At 41.3% G+C, this 14,772-nt stretch overlaps 1 long non-coding RNA gene across 1 annotated transcript; it reads left to right on the top strand.

The window, feature by feature from the left end:
• Positions 1 to 975: 975 nt before the first annotated feature.
• On the top strand, positions 976 to 8,558 carry LOC140592711 (uncharacterized). The gene is made up of 4 exons (XR_011993141.1): positions 976 to 1,040; positions 1,435 to 1,563; positions 1,901 to 1,981; positions 2,520 to 8,558. It is a non-coding gene; the product is annotated as an uncharacterized lncRNA (long non-coding RNA).
• Positions 8,559 to 14,772: the final 6,214 nt, after the last annotated feature.

The following is a 14,772-nucleotide window of genomic DNA, read 5'->3' as shown; positions in this document are numbered from 1 at the left end:
TCTCTGAATGTTCTTCTTGGCGGCAACAATCTTTGTTATGCTTTGTCATTTCTTAGACCTCTACGGTGGACCATCGGCGGAGACCTGCTGCATCCAAGAAGACACTGGAGGAGGAGCAGGTGTGTCATAGTTTTTAAAATGTCAAATGTTTCGTAAGTACAAACATTGCTAATGGATCAATGGTAATGCTGTCTTAAGAACTTAATCATAGGGGCAACACACAGCTCACTTCTCTGAATGTTCTTCTTGGCGGCAACAATCTTTGTTATGCTTTGTCATTTCTTAGACCTCTACGGTGGACCATCGGCGGAGACCTGCTGCATCCAAGAAGACACTGGAGGAGGAGCAGGTGTGTCAGAGTTTTTAAAATGTCAAATGTTTCGTAAGTACAAACATTGCTAATGGATCAATGGTAATGCTGTCTTAAGAACTTAATCATAGGGGCAACACACAGCTCACTTCTCTGAATGTTCTTCTTGGCGGCAACAATCTTTGTTATGCTTTGTCATTTCTTAGACCTCTACGGTGGACCATCGGCGGAGACCTGCTGCATCCAAGAAGACACTGGAGGAGGAGCAGGTGTGTCAGAGTTTTTAAAATGTCAAATGTTTCGTAAGTACAAACATTGCTAATGGATCAATGGTAATGCTGTCTTAAGAACTTAATCATAGGGGCAACACACAGCTCACTTCTCTGAATGTTCTTCTTTGGTGGCAACAATCTTTGTTATGCTTTGTCATTTCTTAGACCTCTATGGTGGACCATCGGCGGAGACCTGCTGCATCCAAGAAGACACTGGAGGAGGAGCAGGTGTGTCATAGTTTTTAAAATGTCAAATGTTTCGTAAGTACAAACATTGCTAATGGATCAATGGTAATGCTGTCTTAAGAACTTAATCATAGGGGCAACACACAGCTCACTTCTCTGAATGTTCTTCTTGGCGGCAACAATCTTTGTTATGCTTTGTCATTTCTTAGACCTCTACGGTGGACCATCGGCGGAGACCTGCTGCATCCAAGAAGACACTGGAGGAGGAGCAGGTGTGTCATAGTTTGACTAGTTAAAAACTAAGATTAGGGATGATTATTTCAAATTGTTTTCTGCGTTTCAAATGCAATGATACTGGTAGTTTTTCCTTGTTTAAATTTGATGCATATGGTGCACTGCAGTTGTTGTATTTTCCAGATAATCATAGTAGCACCGTATAGTACATTAACTTTAGACTTGTCTACTTTTTCTCTGAGGAAAGCCTAGGTTTAAGCATTGTGGTTTGACTCTTTGAATCACATTCAAAGCGGTTGAAATGTGAAACATCAAATGTGATTATACACATGTGCATGCACACAACATGACAATTCCACAGAGTCAAAGGAACAAAAGTACATATATTTACTCTGTCCTTTCCATACAGTTCACTAATTACTTTAATTTTAGGAGGACGTGACAGTGAGGGAGTTGACCAGGCCAACACCTTGCAAGCCAGGACGAGTGCCGTTGAAGGGCATTGGTGCGGAGTCACCTGCTGTGCCACCAGAGAATGGCACACTGGATCACATCAGCCAGGTAGTTTTCATAAACTGTACACACATATTAAAATGTCATATGTTTCAAAACTGCACAAATTATTAATGGTTATTGGATTTACTGTAATGCTCTGTTAAGATAATCCTAGGGGCAACAGACAGCATGTTTAACTTATAGTTGCCTTTTCATTTTCTGAGGATAGTGCAGTGAGTATGCCTATGTTTAAGAATTTTGGTTTCAATATTTAAATCACATCCCAGCAACTCAAATTTGAAATGTCAAATGTGACTCATGTACATGTGTATCACAGAGAGAATCAATAGCACAAATGTACATATTTACTATGTCCTTCCTTTACTAACCATTTCCATTTTAGTTAGGAGTGGTGCTAATGAAGGACACTGGTGCTGATTCATCCACCATCCTACTGGACAGCATGCTGGACCTCAGCAGCCAGGTAATTTGCATGCTTCCTGTACACTAGGGTTGCGGTCAATTCAGGAATGAGCTCAACAATTTCAATTTACATAACAAAATGCAATTGGAAGTAGAATTTAACAACAGGAAAGTGTATTACAATTAAATTGGACTGTCAGGAAGTGCAATTCAATTCAGTGAACACCAATTTCTATTTCTTGCTGTTTGAGCATGTGTTTGTGATTACATGTAGTAACAAACATTGGAATTTTAATCACAGTGCCTTACAAATACAAAGGAATACATGAAAAATAGTTAATGAAACGTAAGTAAATAATACATAGAACTGTACATTAATTGCAAAAAGTGAATTGGAATTCACCATACATTTTCATTTCAGTCCATGAATGGCCCCAACCCTAGTACACATACACATGTCAACTGCGGTTAAGTACAAAAGATGTTAATGGTGATTTAAATGGTTTTGATTGATTATGACGTGTATAACTTTAAAATTGTCAGTAGCAAAAGAAATAAATGTAGGACTATAAAAATTATACTTTTCTTTGTCATTACAGCATTCAGCTATGAACAGCAGCGTCGGTGGTCTACCCACCCAGTCAGTGAGAGCGACACATTCCCAGGCAGACAAGAGATACAGTACTTTTTCCCGTGGTCACCAGTGCACATGCATGGCTCTTACTTTTTTGGCTTACCACAATGAGGGAGTACAGCTTGAAACAATGTCACTTGACACAGTGCTTCAAAAAGGAAATGCACTTTACATTGGTATTAAACAGCAGCTCTTATTGGATGGCACATTCGTTGATGACCACCTCACAGTTGAAGAAATGCCAAAACAGGTACTGACAGACAGATGTATGTATAATGTACACGCAGAAAATGTAAGAGTGGGTCACCTGCTACATCAAGGAGGACTGGGTTTGCCCCTTGCCACCCAACTGGAGTGTTTGTCAGAAAATGTTAACCATGCTTTACTTATTGTGAGTCCAGAATGCATTGCAGTTTTTCGGGACAGATCAGGTACATATGGACTGTTTGATTCACATTCCAGATGTTCAGCAGGTCTGCCCCATCATGATGGAACTGCAATTATGATGAGTTTTGGCAAACTGACGGACATGGTTGAGCACCTATACAAGCTCTTTGAGAATCGCGGTCCCAATACCACCTATGAGTTTGTCCCAGTTACTTTTCTTAGTGACGACGCTGATGATGCCCCTCCTACACACATGGGCATTGTAAATATTTCTTCAAGATTAACAGAATCAAACCAGTGTGTCAAAAACCAAAAGCGCTGTTTTGATGAGCGAGAGCCAAATGATATGCTCAATCAAGTGCCCAATGTATTGCAAGTAAGTCAAACACCAATCTCAGATGTGTCAAAAATGACAAAAGCAAGGCGACGCAAAGGAAGTCGGAGGAGCAAAAACAACACCAGAAGTACAACAACAAGAAGTACATCAGAAAAAGAAAAATATTCTACCTGTCCTGCATTTAAGTTGAAAAAACTACAGGCCATGAAACAAGCGTATGTTAAAAAGCAAACATGGAAGAAAGAATACATCAGCAACAGATACAAAACTGATCCTCACTTTCGGAGCAGACAAATGAAATATGTAACACAAAGATACGGTACGGATCCTGACTTCAGAAGTAAACAAATGAGGTACGTGACACAGAGATACGGTACGGATCCTGACTTCAGAAGTAAACAAAGGAGGTACGTGACACAGAGATACGGTACGGATCCTGACTTCAGAAGTAAACAAAGGAGGTACGTGACACAGAGATACGGTACGGATCCTGACTTCAGAAGTAAACAAATGAAGTACGTGACACAGAGATACGGTACGGATCCTGACTTCAGAAGTAAACAAATGAAGTACGTGACACAGAGATACGGTACGGATCCTGACTTCAGAAGTAAACAAAAAACATTTATGAAGAAGTATATGAAAGACAAATCTTACAATGAAACATGTTTTAGGCTCCACTATATTAAACAATATGCTGCCAAAAAGAAACTCAGTCAGTCCAAGACTGCACTTGTTACTAATCAAATGCTGCAGTGCGCTTTCAGAATAAGGAGGAAATATAGAACACTGGCAGGCTCCCGCCAGGAAACCCCACAGCCCCTGATCAGCAATGAAATGCAAGCTGCAATAGTTAAATTCCAAGAGAAGATTCAATGTGGACCCACACATGTCTGCACGGTGTGTCATAGAGCTCTTTTCCCCAGTCAAGTTAAGCATTGTAACAGAGGCACATACTCCAAAAATCTTCAGCTGGTGGCTGAATGTCTAACAGGTACATATGTTCACATTTGTGTTCCTGCTTGTTCAGCTCCATGTTCTGTACGGAGAGAGAGGATGCAGGAATGGATCTGCTACACATGTGACAGCCACCTAAGACGAGGAAGGATGCCACCGATTGCCGCTGCAAATAATTTGCACCTAGCACCCATTCCCTCAGAGCTGTTTGAATTAAATGTGCTCGAAAGGCAATTGATTGCAAAGATTATTCCTTTTGCCAAGATTGTTGCATTACCCAAAGGACAGCAAAGAGCAGTGCATGGAGCCGTTGTGTGTGTACCTTCTGAGATGGAAACGACTGTAAATACTCTTCCAAGGGCTAGCAATGAAGCTGAGCTTTTAAAAGTGAAGCTTAAGAGGAATATTAAATACAAAGGTCACCAACACTTTTACACAGTAGACATGAAAAATGTGCTAGCAGGACTAGCTAAACTTAAAGAGGCCCATCCAGATTACACAGATGTTGAGATATGTGAGAATGCCACGTTTGACATTGTTGAAGATGATCAGCTAGGTAACGAGCCAGACAAGGATGATGAGACAGATGCAGCTGTGGAACAGCAGCCCAGCCACGTGGGGGAAGAACATCAGGCACTTCGCCCTGGTCTGATACTAGATACCTGCATGCAGCCTCCTGACATAGCACAGGAAGTTCTGTCATATGGGGCTGGAGTGTTCAGCATAGCTCCGGCCCAAAGAAACAAACCCGTGGGCTTCTTTAGTGTTCCAAGGCTTGAAGCCAAGGCCTTTCCTGTGCAGTTCCCGACTGGCAATAATACGTTTGATCAAGACAGGAAAGTTCGGTTGTCCCTGAGTATGTATTTCAATGTAAGGCTTTTCTCTGTAGATACCAGATTTGCCAAAGACCAGAGTTACCTTTTCTTCTGCCAGTTTGTAACAGAAACGCACATGGCCACCAGCAGCATGTCAATTCAGACGCGCAAAGGCCAAACAAAGACCAGAGATGGACGCAACATTTCCAACAAAATGTTGCAAGACAAGGAAGAGGTTGAAAGACTGATACAATATAGAGAGGCCACTCGATTCATGCGTCCCCTAAGAGGCACTCCAGCTTACTGGGAGAAATGCCTTCGTGACCTTCATGCAATGGTGAGGCAGCTAGGCAGACCCACGTTTTTTGTAACCTTTTCTGCTGCCGAAATGAGATGGCCGGAAGTCGTTAAGGTCATCAAAGCTCAACAGGGAGAAGAGGTAGAATTTTCTGAGCTCGACTGGAACGCCAAATGCGACATTCTCCGGAGCAACCCAGTCACAGTCATGCGCATGTTTGAGAAAAGAGTGGACGCGCTCATAACTAACCTCATCCTGTCTCCTGCCCAGCCCATCGGCCCAGTGGAAGATTACTTTTATCGAGTGGAATTTCAAGCACGAGGAAGTCCACATATTCATATGTTGGTATGGGTGAAAGATGCACCTGACGCTGCAAAAGATGGAGATGATGAAGTTGTCAAGTTCATCGATCGCTACATATCCTGCCAGCTACCAGATAAAAACAGAGACCCCGAGCTTCACAAAATTGTGACTGAGGTTCAGATGCACAGCAAGAAGCATTCCAAATCATGCAAGAAAGGACATGTAGAATGCAGATTTGGATTCCCCAAACTACCCATGGAGAGCACTAGAATCACCACCCCAGCTGAAATTGACTCTAGTGATGATGATACAGAGAAGGGGAATAAAAGTGAAGATAAAGCCTGTGGGAAAAAACCTAAACCATCAAAGTGGAAAATTCTGTCAAAAAGACAAAGGCAGGCTAAGCAGAAGCTGAAACCAGTGAGAGATTTACTCATGGATGAAAAAGTATCGTTCAAAGATTTATCTGAGCTGCTCACAGTTTGTAAGATGACCAAGGAAGAATACAGCTCTTATGTTGACGCTCTCACTTCTGGAATGGTTGTTATGATGAAGCGTGATCCGAAAGACTGCTGGGTGAATGGATTCAACGCTGATCTGCTCCGAGTATGGAACGCTAACATGGACATTCAGTACGTGCTTGATGAGTACAGCTGCATCGAGTACATGATGTCTTATTTAACCAAGCCTGAGCATGAAATGACAGAGATCCTTAACTCCGTCATTGAAGTCGTCAAGAAATCAAACGTCGACCAAAAAGATGAGATGAAAATCATCTTGCAGGCTTATTCAAAGCACAGAGAGGTCAGTGCTCAAGAGTCCGTAGCCCGCACATGCAGCTTACCGCTAAAAAAGTGCTCACGCAGTGTTATTTTCATCCAGACGGATGAGGATGGTGTGAAAATGAGCCTTCCGATGAGCAAATTAATGAACATGCGCCTGGATGAAGAAAATGTTTGGATGTCGGGTTTGACAGAAAAATACATCAACAGACCTACAACATTGGAATTTGAATATATGTGTCTGGCTGAATTTGTGTCAGCGTACAGGGTCCTCTACGGACACCAAGTTGAAGGACCAAATGCTGTTCCCCTCTTAAACAATGCGGGGTACATCCAGAAGAGGACTGTGGGCAAACCAGCTATTGTAAGATTTGCCCGTTTCTCTCAAACTAAACAACCAGAAAAGTTTTACAGACGGATCTTGAAATTATACTTCCCGCACAGAACAGACGACGACCTTAAAAACGCAGACTATCCAACATACAGAGAATTCTATTATGATGGACTCTCAAAACAAATGAAACAGTATGTTGACTTCAACAAGAAGCGGTATGAAGGACATGGAAAAAAAATAGATAAGGTAATGGAAGAACTCCAGAAGAAAGGGCCAGTTGTAAATGCGTGGAACACTTATGCGGCCGAGGTTGAAGTAGACCGTCTGGAATGTCTCGCTGAACGAGAACCGATTCAGCAAAATGAAGAAGACACAGACCCAGTTCCAGATTACCAGATCCATCAAGACCACAGAGAAGCTATGCCCATAATCGAAGCCCCAAAATTGAGCCCCGATCTTATAAAAGCAATGTACAGAAGTCTCAATGAGACCCAGGCATCTGTGTTCTATGCAGTTCGTGACTGGTGCCTGCGACGTGTTTGGGGTCGTAATCCAGATCCCTTCTTCTATTTTGTTACTGGAGGAGCTGGCTGTGGGAAATCACACGTCATCAAGTGTGTTTATCAGGAAGCGACCAAGATCCTGCGCCAACTTCCCAGGTTTCGTGATGTTGGTGACATGTCCCAGCCCACGGTGCTCCTCACAGCCTTCACTGGTACTGCAGCTTACAACATTTCAGGAAAGACTTTGCACTCCATCCTGAGGTTGCCTAAGAATTTAAAGCCACCATACACAGGGCTTGGAAACACATTGGATGAAGTGAGAGCAGTACTTGGGAATGCAGAAATCTTAATTATTGATGAAATATCCATGGTCTCCAAAGAACTATTTGCTTATGTTCACTGGAGATTTCAACAAATAAAAGGAAACTCAAAGCCATTTGGAGGATTGTCTGTCCTGGCTGTAGGAGATTTCTACCAGCTGCCACCACTTGGCAGGGCAAAACCTCTTTGTGTCTATGAGGAAGGTGTTCTTGATGTCTGGAAAGACAATTTCCAACTGGTCAGCCTAACAGAGATCATGCGACAGAAAGACGATAAAGCTTTTGCAGAACTCCTGAACAGAATTAGAATCAAAAGGAAGGCTGATTTGCTCAGTGTCAACGACAAAGCCCTGCTGACACAGGCCGTCATTGAACCTAAAGATTCTCCAACAGATGTCCTGCATATTTTTGCCACAAACAAACAGGTAGAACAGCACAATACCACGGTTGTTGCCTCCCTAAACTCAGAGGTTGTTGATGTTTGGGCACAGGATATCAAAAAGGATACCAAAACAGGAAAAAGTTTGATCCTGCCCCATTGCATCAATGGCAAAAAACAAGACTTGCCTGACAGGATTCAAGCTGCTCTTGGCGTTCGAGTCATGCTCATAAGGAACCTGGACGTCGAAGATGGCTTGGTCAATGGAACCTTCGGAACGATCGCAGACATTATAACAAACAGCAAAGATGGTAAGACAACTGTAAAGCTCATTGGACTTAAATTAGATAATCCCACAGCAGGAAGTAAGATGAAAGTTCAAGGAAAGCCAGAAAACTTAGTATACATTGACAGATTTGAGGAACGTACAAGTCTAAAGGGAGTGGTTCGGATGCAGTTTCCCATGAAGTTGGCCTTTGGATGTACGGCCCACAAAGTGCAAGGGATGACTATGAAGTCTGCCGCCGTTTGTCTGAAGCGGATCTTTGAGCCAGGGATGGCGTACGTTGCCCTCAGTCGTACAACCTCCCTACAAGGACTGAAAATCATCGATTTTGATGAAAATAAGATCTATGCTGATGAAAACATCAAGGCAGCCATAGAGACCATGACTCAAGCCTCATTCCTTAACACAAGACCACTGTTGCACTTTGCCAAGTCAGAACATCCAGATACAAAAATAACAATTGTCCACCACAACGTTGAAGGTCTTCTCTGTCATGTCGAGGACATGAAACGTCATCACGAACTTCAGCTCGCAGATGTTTTATGCCTTACAGAGACTCATTTGTTTGGATCCTCTGTTTCCCCAAAATGCCAGTTAGAAGGATACAAACTGTTCTCACGCAACAGAGAAGTGTCCTACAGCAACAGAGTGGACATGGCTACCAAAGATGGGGGTGGAGTCGCAACCTATTGCCGGAGTATTCTCCAATCCAAAGAACGGCGATACTTTCAAAGCGTGACTGATCTTGAGTTCACGGTTGTCAGAATTGAGACACCGATCAGTGTTGTCTGTGCCACGGTTTACAGGCCACCAAGTTATGACCTTGGCACATTTCTAAAAAACATGCAAAGCCTCTTGGATGCCCTACATGCAATGAATATTCAGCCCATTGTTGTATGTGGGGACTTCAACGAGGACCTGCTTTCTACAGGAAAAAAATCCATCAAGGACTTGTTCGAAACGAGAGGCTTTACCCAACTCATCTCACAACCAACCACAGAAAAGCAGACACTGATTGATCACATTTACATATCACGACCAGAATCTTGTCTTCAATCAGGTGTACTACAGACTTATTACAGTTACCACAGTCCTGTATTTTGCATTTTGATTTCATCATGAGCACAGCGCTATTCCTATTGTGACGGTCCAGCCTGTTTTACTATGTCTTGTTTTCATTCTGGAAGTAAAGGATTGGCTGGTGTTAGAGTTTTAGTTTAGTGACCACTGGAGCTTTGTCAGTCCCTGCTGTAGGTAGTGATAGCATTTAGTTCTGTTTTTGTTTTAGTTTGTTTTTTTAGTTTGTTGTGTTTGGTGCATCGGACGCGGGTAGACCGCATTTTGCGGTTGAGCTGCATGTGGGTGCACTGAAGACTAGGTTAGAATGTAGATAGTTAGGCAGTAACAAAGCGGGGAAGCTCCAGTTTTCACTTGTCCAGTTGTATTTTGCGTTGAGTTATAACGCTACAACAGCGGGATTTTTTGATGTAGTTGATCACTCAGCTACTTTGTTTACATTAGGAAATTGATGTGCTTAAGGACTTTTTTGCTTCTCATTCAGTGGAATTGTTCTATCAGTTAAATATGGACCAGTTGTTTGAGGTGGTAGAGCACTACGGTTTTGGAGTGGATATTCCTATATAAGTTGCAACAGAGGAGCATATCAAAGCAGCAGAAGAAAAAGAAAAGCACAAAGCTAAGTCCTTCTACCATTTTCTCATTGTCTTGGTAAATCATTTTTGATATAGACATTGTTAGTGATGGTTTACTTGCTGTAAATACTAACTTTTTTCATGTTTCATTCCGATCCAGGCTGCAACACATGCATGTACAGCACCAATGCAAGGCAACACAGGAAAAAAAGAACAAAGCTAAGTCCTTTTCCTACTTCTCACATTTTCCCTTTGTCTTGATGATCCACTCATTTTCAATGTTAGAAGTTAATAATGTATGTCTTTTCTGTCCTATCCAACTTCCAACAGACGACCACATCAAAGCAGCAGAAGACAAAGAAAAGCACAAAGCTAAGTCCTTCTATCATTTTCTCATTCTCCTGATAAGTCATTTTTGATATAGACATTGTTAGTGATGGTTTACTTCCTGTAAATACTAACTTTTTTATGTTTTATTCAGATCCAGGCTGCAACACATGCATGTACAGCACCAATGCAAGGCAACACAGGAAAAAAAGAACAAAGCTAAGTCCTTTTTCTACTTCTCACATTTTCCCTTTGTCTTGATGATCCACTCATTTTCAATGTTAGAAGTTAATAATGTATGTCTTTTCTGTCCTATCCAACTTCCAACAGACGACCACATCAAAGCAGCAGAAGACAAAGAAAAGCACAAAGCTAAGTCCTTCTACCATTTTCTCATTGTCTTGGTAAATCATTTTTGATATAGACATTGTTAGTGATGGTTTACTTGCTGTAAATACTAACTTTTTTCATGTTTCATTCCGATCCAGGCTGCAACACATGCATGTACAGCACCAATGCAAGGCAACACAGGAAAAAAAGAACAAAGCTAAGTCCTTTTCCTACTTCTCACATTTTCCCTTTGTCTTGATGATCCACTCATTTTCAATGTTAGAAGTTAATAATGTATGTCTTTTCTGTCCTATCCAACTTCCAACAGACGACCACATCAAAGCAGCAGAAGACAAAGAAAAGCACAAAGCTAAGTCCTTCTATCATTTTCTCATTCTCCTGATAAGTCATTTTTGATATAGACATTGTTAGTGATGGTTTACTTCCTGTAAATACTAACTTTTTTATGTTTTATTCAGATCCAGGCTGCAACACATGCATGTACAGCACCAATGCAAGGCAACACAGGAAAAAAAGAACAAAGCTAAGTCCTTTTTCTACTTCTCACATTTTCCCTTTGTCTTGATGATCCACTCATTTTCAATGTTAGAAGTTAATAATGTATGTCTTTTCTGTCCAGAATTCCAATGGATCGAAGAGATTTCCTCCTGTAGCAAATCCCTGCAAAGCATACTGGATGCAGCCAATAAGATCATCGGTGCCCCACTGCCTTCCCTCAAGGACACATTCCAAACCAGCCTCAACTGTAGAGCCATCAGCTTTGCCAACAACTCTTCTCAACCGTTACAATACCTCTTCAGCCTCTTCCCCTCAGGGAAAACATACCAGACCCTCTACGCCCGCTCCACAAGACTGTCCAACAGCTTCATCCACCAAGCTGTCAGGATGCTGAACTCTGTCCACTACCACCACCCCTTGCCCCCTGCCCATGGACAATAACTAGTCACTACCTACCAAGTAACTACCTGCCTTTTTGCACTCCAAAGCTGCTGTACAATTTATGCTGTTTCTGCACTACTGACTGTAAATTGTGCTGTATACTGTATAGAGGTTTACTTATTTTAGTTTTATCATATCTTACATCTTATGTTTATACTTTTTTTATACTGTATGACAAAGACGAGACAGGAACAGGATTTTGATTCCCTTGTATGTTATAAACATAGGAAATTCACAATAAAGCCTATTTGATTTGGTTTTGATTTTATTTGAAAAGCAGCAACTAAAAGCACCATTTGAAGGGGCTGTAAATATGTAAAATGTAAAATTAACCTGATCAGTGTTAACCTTAGTTTTGTCTTAAGTTTTGCAATCCTCTGATATCCCTTGAGTCAAGCTGACCAAAAACATATTTGGGATTTTAAAAACAACAAAAAATTTTACTTCATAACATATATTATATTTATCTCAGTGTCAAAGAATATAGATAACATATATATGGTTAATGTTTGCAATCAATCTCTACCTGATCATATTTAACAATGGAAGTGTGATTTATTATTATTCATTGGGTTAAAATTTATGTTAAAAATTTACTGTACTCAAGACTTCAGTGTTGTAGATCATGCTTATCTTAGAAAAGATGAAGACAATGTTTTCTTTACCATGTATTATTTTAAATGCAAACTTGTTATTGTTATTGTTGTTATTATAATCAAATGAAATAAATATGATCAATTGAGACATGGTCAATACAGCTGTGGTGGTGATGACTGTCTAGAAAACATATCAACAGATTTTAGCAGTGTGTGTACCACCTATATACGTTTTGCAGTATGTTTCTATGATTATCACAAGAACTAAGACAAGGCCATTGAGTTCCAGTTGGGAAAAATGTACCATATTTCTTCTTGTGAAAATCTTAAATGGATCAACCTCACCCAAACACCATACCAAGACTAAAACCATAGAGTGTCATCTGCTAAAGCCACAGCTTTTTCCGATATTACTGTGTGTACAATAAAATGTCAGAATAATACTTGGAAATGATTGTCAAATGTTCACCACTACAAAAAAAAACTTTCACACCAATTTAAACACTTTATAAGGAACACCAGCACAGACCAGCCACTTTATTAGTAGCACAGGCTCTTCCTCGGTCAGCAGAATAGGCCCATCTCAAAATTTCTTCAGGAATTTTCGTTTCTAGTTATGGGCCTATTCATGTAATGAAAGGCCCATATTACTCTTCACCTAGTAAACTACATTTTGCCAATTTGCACTGAGACCGTGAAAGGCACGGAGCTCACTTTGGTGCCAAATCGTAGGGCTTACTTAGCTGCACGGATTGACATATCGTTTGTCTCCGTACTGCTTACGGATTGCGTGCAATTGCCTCTCAAAGTCGAAAAAAAACTTTATTATTTATTATGGGCCTATTCATGTAATGAAAGGCCCATATTGTTCTTCACCTAGTAAACTACATTTTGCCAATTTGCGCTGAGCCCGTGAAAGGCACGGAGCTCACTTTGGTGCCAAATCGTAGGGCTTACTTAGCTGCACGGATTGACATATCGTTTGTCTCCGTACTGCTTACGGATTGCGTGCAATTGCCTCTCAAAGTCGAAAAAAAAACTTTATTATTATTATGGGCCTATTCATGTAATGAAAGGCCCATATTGTTCTTCACCTAGTAAACTACATTTTGCCAATTTGCGCTGAGCTCGTGAAAGTCACGGAGCTCACTTTGGTGCCAAATCGTAGGGCTTACTTAGCTGCACGGATTGACATATCGTTTGTCTCCGTACTGCTTACGGATTGCGTGCAATTGCCTCTCAAAGTCGAAAAAAAAACTTTATTATTATGGGCCTATTCATGTAATGAAAGGCCCATATTGTTCTTCACCTAGTAAACTACATTTTGCCAATTTGCGCTGAGCCCGTGAAAGGCACGGAGCTCACTTTGGTGCCAAATCGTAGGGCTTACTTAGCTGCACGGATTGACATATCGATTGTCTCCGTACTTCTTACGGATTGCGTGCAATTGCCTCTCAAAGTCGAAAAAAACTTTATTATTATGGGCCTATTCATGTAATGAAAGGCCCATATTGTTCTTCACCTAGTAAATTACATTTTGCCAATTTGCGCTGAGCCTGTGAAAGGCATGGAGCTCACGTTGGGGCCAAATCGTAGGGCTTACCTTGCCGGACTGATTGACATATCGTTTGTCTCCGTACTGCTTACGGATTGCGTGCAATTCCCTCTCAAAGTGGAAAAAAAACTTTATTATTTATTATGGGCCTATTCATGTAATGAAAGGCCCATATTACTCTTCACCTAGTTATGGGCCTATTCATGTAATGAAAGGCCCATATTGTTCTTCACCTAGTAAACTACATTTTGCCAATTTGCGCTGAGCTCGTGAAAGTCACGGAGCTCACTTTGGTGCCAAATCGTAGGGCTTACTTAGCTGCACGGATTGACATATCGTTTGTCTCCGTACTGCTTACGGATTGCGTGCAATTGCCTCTCAAAGTCGAAAAAAAAACTTTATTATTATTATGGGCCTATTCATGTAATGAAAGGCCCATATTGTTCTTCACCTAGTAAACTACATTTTGCCAATTTGCGCTGAGCCCGTGAAAGGCACGGAGCTCACTTTGGTGCCAAATCGTAGGGCTTACTTAGCTGCACGGATTGACATATCGTTTGTCTCCGTACTGCTTACGGATTGCGTGCAATTGCCTCTCAAAGTAAAAAAAAAAACTTTATTATTATGGGCCTATTCATGTAATGAAAGGCCCATATTGTTCTTCACCTAGTAAACTACATTTTGCCAATTTGCGCTGAGCTCGTGAAAGTCACGGAGCTCACTTTGGTGCCAAATCGTAGGGCTTACTTAGCTGCACGGATTGACATATCGTTTGTCTCCGTACTGCTTACGGATTGCGTGCAATTGCCTCTCAAAGTCGAAAAAAAAACTTTATTATTATGGGCCTATTCATGTAATGAAAGGCCCATATTACTCTTCACCTAGTAAACTACATTTTGCCAACTTGCGCTGAGCCCGTGAAAGGCACGGAGCTCACTTTGGTGCCAAATCGTAGGGCCTGCTTAGCTGGACGGATTGACATATCTTTTGTCTCTGTACTCCTTACGGATTGCGTGCAATCGCCTCTCAAACACGAAAAAAAAACTTTATTATTATTATTCTTCCGTGATTTTCGGCAATTAATGCGGGTCGTACCG

The sequence above is a fragment of the Paramormyrops kingsleyae genome, chromosome 1 (assembly GCF_048594095.1).
Source record: "Paramormyrops kingsleyae isolate MSU_618 chromosome 1, PKINGS_0.4, whole genome shotgun sequence".
Taxonomy (NCBI): Eukaryota; Metazoa; Chordata; class Actinopteri; order Osteoglossiformes; family Mormyridae; genus Paramormyrops; species Paramormyrops kingsleyae.
This window is presented reverse-complemented; position numbering and strand designations above follow the sequence as displayed.